Below are 5,477 nucleotides of genomic sequence, written 5' to 3'. Positions count from 1 at the left end.
ATTCCAGTGAGCTAAGCTGCTTAGCACATTAAAAGCCCTCCTATAAGAAAAATATGTAATTAAGCTTCATCAAACAGTCATTTTTCAAAGCATTACTTTCAAATAGAACTTGTCACTACCAACTTCAACCCTTCAAATGTTACAGTCCCAATAATCCATCAAGCTTTCATCTCAGAACGAAGTGTCGAAACAAAAATCGCTCTAAACTGCAAATTTTTAGCTTTCATATGAGAGACATTGCTATGAATAGGAGAATTCAGTTAAAAACCCACAAATTTCAAAACAGAGCATACTATATAGAATTTCTTTACAGCAACAAAAACAAAAATAATTTCTTGTAAAAGGAGCCAATTTCCAAGTCAAGATTAGGAGAATAGGATATAATCAATGTTCGGTAAAATTGATGAAAACCAATCAATAGATAACATAGACACATACAATTCATGGAAGTAGTTTTGGAGCTACTTTTGAAGCTGGGATAAGAAATTAAATAATTAAGTTCTATCAATTACATTCATCCCAAGCCAATATCTACATTCGTTTTTAGAGAGTCATTCTCCCTTTCAATATTAAAAGTAGTTATTGATTTTCGTAACTGAAGCAGAGAAATGAAAATTACGAAATTCAAAGAAAGACCTTATTATAATTATATACCTGCTAGTCTTTCAGCCAGCTTTGGCACTTTACTCTGTTCAATGCAACCATTAAAAGTAGATAGTCTATAAGTCTGTTCAAGAACCTCAGATAAGTCATTCTCCAAGGTTGCCAAAGTAGTAATAAACCTAATAGGCCCCAAAAGCCTGTGAAGAATCCTATCCCCAAGCTCATGTATAATGCTCCATACATTTATCATCTTCATCGTCGACTTCTGCTCCTTTAGACTTTGTCACTGTCTCATCTCCAGGACAACTTTCTTCAAGCGGTTTCCCACAAAGATCAACATTTCCTTCAAAACTAGAGACATCAAAGGTTTGCAACTGTCCTCCCCATGGAATTCTTCCACTGAGATGGTTGTTTGATAAGTCTAACATGGCAAGACGATCAATATTGGAAAGAGTAGAGGGAATTTTTCCAGACAAATGATTTCTTGATAAGTCAAGGAAGTCTAGAGAACTTAAATTCCCAATCCCGGAAGGAATTTCTCCACTCAAATGGTTTCTGGATAAATTCAAAGAAATCAACCCGACCATGTAAGTAATTTCTTTTGGCATTTCACCTGTCAATTTGTTACATGAGAGATCAATGCTTTGAAGCTCCAGTTCAGGATGTTTGAAGATGCGTTCCACACCTTTCCACGTCCATGTTACGTGAAGGGCATAATAAGAACCACTGAAAAAACCATAAAATTCAGAATAAGTTGTATTGTACCAATGCACACGACTTTGAGTTTCAGTTTTGTTGATGCTTTTTTCAGATAATGCAGTAAAATTGTTTAAGCAAGTTGGAATCCCTTCTGAAAACTTATTCTGGGAAAGATCCAACAATTGAATATGCTTCAAATAACATATATGAAGGGAAAGATTTCCAGAGAAGTGATTCCCTCGCATGATTAAGATTATCAATTGCTGCATGCTTTCTCCAACCCAGGATGGTATTGGACCAGACAACATATTCTCACTAACATTCAACATAATTAAATTGTTACAATTCTTCAAAGAGGAAGGCAATTCACCCATTAAACTATTGTTTCGTAAAACCAAAGCTTCCAATTTAACTAGGGTGCCCATAGAGTTAGGAATCTTTCCTGATAATTGATTGTTGCTTAAATCAAGAAACAATAATCGATTTACAGATTTCCAACAATCTGGAAATTGCTCCTTTATTTGATTATCCGATAAATCTAAAGTGGCCATGCTTGCAGCTGTAACGTTTCCACATAAGAATGAAAATAAATCTGAAAATTTATTTCCAGAGAGTAACAACTCGGAAACTTGTAGCAGAAATAATGGAATTTTTCCCTCAAATCTATTTGAATTTAAATTTATTGATGGCCTGTAAGGGAGCTTCAATTGCAAATTAGGAATTGAACCAATGAAATTATTGTGACAGATATTGAACTCGTACACAGTTTGCAACTTCTTCCAAAACCATTCTGGTATGAAATCATTCAGCCCATTATCAGATATATCTAGCCACATTAAGGAATTTTGAGTTTGGAGCCAACTAGGAAAATTCGGACCTAGCTTGCAAGAGGCAAGTCCCAAATAACTTATTTGAAAAGGAGGAACCCAACTAGAGACAAAGTTTAGAGATAATGAGTTGTGTGACAAGGATAAGTAATGATGTAGTTTGGAAAAATTAGAAAGATGAGCTTCAGTAACATTTCCCTCCAAAGAATGTGTCTGCTGCACCATGAAGAATTTTGAACGAAGCTCGGAAATTTGCCATTCAACTTGTTATTTGAGAGTTCTAATCTCTGTAATTTGCACATGCTCCCAAATGAAGACGGAACCTTGCCTTATAGTTTGTTATCAGAAAGATTAAGATATTCAAGAGAGTTCATCACTTTACCAAATTCATCTGGAATAGGACCTTCCAAGAAATTATAATCAAGGTAAACGATACGAAGATTGGCAGTGAAGTTAGAAAGCCAGTGAAATATAGAACATGATTTTAGCAAGTTAGCAGATAGATTGAGATAGAGAAGAGAAGACGTAGAATTCGTTGTAGAACTAGGTGAAACGGTGAAGCTTCTATCCATATACTGCACTTTACAAGATGAAGCTCCTGCAGTTTGGAGCTGATATTAAGATTACCTAGAAGCATTGATGATGATAAATTATTATAAGAGAGATCGAGAACCTTTAGAGATGGAAAATTTGAACATGGATAAGGTGGCAAAGCTATATTGCTGTGAGAAAGATCAAGCTCTTGAAGATGAAAGCTAAAGTTAAACAAAAATTGAAGTGTTGATGATGTCAAGGTATTAGAAGATAGTTCTAGGATGTTAAGTGAAATGAAATTGTTGGAAGAATGAGAATGAAATAAAGATTGAACATCATTATCCAAAAGATCACAATTAATTAGCCTCAACTCGCTCAAATTTGGAATGAGCTCTCTTATACTTTGTAGCCACTGGTGAGAGGAACTAAGATTATGCAGTGAACTCAACTCAAGAATGGTTAAGGAATGGAGAGTAGACAACCATTTTGCATCCGTAACTTTTATATCAAAATTGCCGCTTAGTCGAAGAGTATGCAGCAATGGAAGATTCCCCATTCGAAAAGGGATTGCTCCAGAAAGGCAATTTGAAGCATAGTTTTCCATATTCCTTCTATATAGAAGAGTGTTACTTCCAAGACTAAGATATTGTAACTTTATGAGATTCCCAATTTGGTATGGGATTTTTCCAGAAAGATAAAATCCTCCAATATCGAGATACTCTAAGTGTTTGAGATTCCCTATCTGAAAGGGAATTTCTCCCCAGAGAATATTATCCCCAAGATCTAGATAGCGTAGTTGTAAGAGATATCCAAGTGTAGGAGGAATCCTCCCTCCAAAAGAAGAATGGGAGAGATCAAGATATCTTAAGTTGGTGAAGGAGCCCGTGAACTCTGGGATGTAACTCATTACAAAATAATTATTGCTGAGATCCAGATGTTGAATATACGGCAAGTGAATCAATGAAGTGACATTGATTGTACCTCGCAAATACGGTGTATAGTAGTAGTTTCCATGAAGATCAAGCAGTTGTACATGACCAGATTGATGGTTGCAGAGAATGCGTTTCCATTTGCAGCAATCCGAATTATTGTGATGGTTGGTCCAGGTGGAGAGTATACCAAAGTCATCTATGAGGCCTTCTTTAAAGTTGAGGAGTGCTTGCCTCTCTCTCTATGCACTTTGCTTCACCACTTTCACTTGAGTTTTTCAATGCCACACTAGTTCCAGAGGCAAGCAAAGAAAACAGGAGAAAAACACAAAATGTTTTGAGAAAATAAGCACTCATTTTGTTGATATGAGATAATCTAAACAAAGAAAAGAGTGAACAAGAGTTGTTAGTATAATGCGAATGATTCAGTTCTTTTTCTTTTTCATCTGTGATGTTAAGAAAGCCCCATGCCATCATTTATATTCGTTGCTGTGCATCATTTATGTTAAGAAATCTATCATATGCCTAAACAATTTAATTTAGATTTCTTTTCCCCGATCGAGGAGAGATAATTCAATTAGTTTTCTATGAGTTAGATATTTTTTGTCTTCTAATTTCTTTCTATTGTAAGAAAATTAACCAAACCAATAATTACATAATTAGGAAAACCAATAATTAGGATTGTTTTTACCAACGTTAAATGGAAAACTTTTCAACTAACATCAATTGAAAAGTCCACAAAAACGAAATTAAACTACATTATTGTAAAATTAACATTAATCTATGTCAGCGTAATTAATTATGGTGGACACCAACTAACTACGATAAAGAAAAAAAGAACCACTAATATTATCTGAAAAAATGTAGACAACTTTGACAAAAATAAAATCAACAAAAACTGATTAAAAAAGGTCATTAATAGTAATATTTCTGAATTATCAACAATTGTTTGACATTTAAATGATTTTGATAAAAGAAATTAAAATTCAATAAATTTGAATTGACTTATTCAAATAATATATGGAAATGAAATATTTTAAAATAATATCAATTTAAATTGAATGAATTTACGTATCTTGAAAATTATGAATTTTCAATAAAGTAATCTATTAGTTATTGTTCAAATCCGTCTTTTGGGTTTAAAAAAATGAAGGATAATTAAGATATTAATTTAAATTATAATTTTAAAATTAAAAAAAAATTGTCTAATGATTAAGAATACCATAATAAAGTGAAAGATAACAGAAGATGAATAGAAGATGTAAGACCTATTTTATTTGATATAGAGAATACATTTAAATCAAAAGAAGAATGAAAATGTATTTTTGAAAATAATTATAAATAGGCTTAAAAAAATTAATTACTTATCTATTACATAAATTTATCTAATTTTATTGATAGTATATTATTTTTGTAAAGTCCAAAAAAAAATGTTATCTATTGTAATAAATAATATCAATTATTTTTGTAGTAATAATTTTAAAGGTAGAAAATATAATTAATAATAAAATTTATGATAAGAAAAATTAACAATTTAAGATAAAGGATTGGAGTAATTTTAGAGGTTTTAAAAAAAAAAAAAGTGAATAGTAAAAAAAAAATTAAATTAAATTGTGGAGGAGATAAACACTCCACGTAGAATTGAATCATCAAAGATAAGAATTTAGGAAATGGTGATTAAAATAATATTTTTGTAATAGTCAATGAATAGTAAAAATAAATAGTAAAAAAATTGAATAGTAAAAATGAATAGTAAACTTTTTTTGGCTATAAATAGCAAGGGAGGGAAGGCTGAAACTTACACCAAAATTATAGAAAAATTTGTGAGAGAAGAGAGTTGGAGGAATTTTTAGTTACAAAGGGGGAATTCTGGAAGTTTTCGGAG

At 32.0% G+C, this 5,477-nt stretch overlaps 1 pseudogene; it reads right to left on the bottom strand.

Annotated features, from left to right (window-relative positions):
• Nucleotides 1–411: 411 nt before the first annotated feature.
• LOC148197264 (receptor-like protein EIX2) lies at nt 412–4,008 on the bottom strand (annotated as a pseudogene).
• Between the last annotated feature and the right edge of the window lie 1,469 nt (nt 4,009–5,477).

This window comes from Vigna umbellata, chromosome 6 (assembly GCF_029865625.1).
Source record: "Vigna umbellata cultivar VRB3 chromosome 6, Vumbellata_1.0, whole genome shotgun sequence".
In the NCBI taxonomy this organism is placed as follows: domain Eukaryota; kingdom Viridiplantae; phylum Streptophyta; class Magnoliopsida; order Fabales; family Fabaceae; genus Vigna; species Vigna umbellata.
Note: the sequence above shows the minus strand (reverse complement) of the source record. Positions and strands in the feature narration are given on the sequence as shown.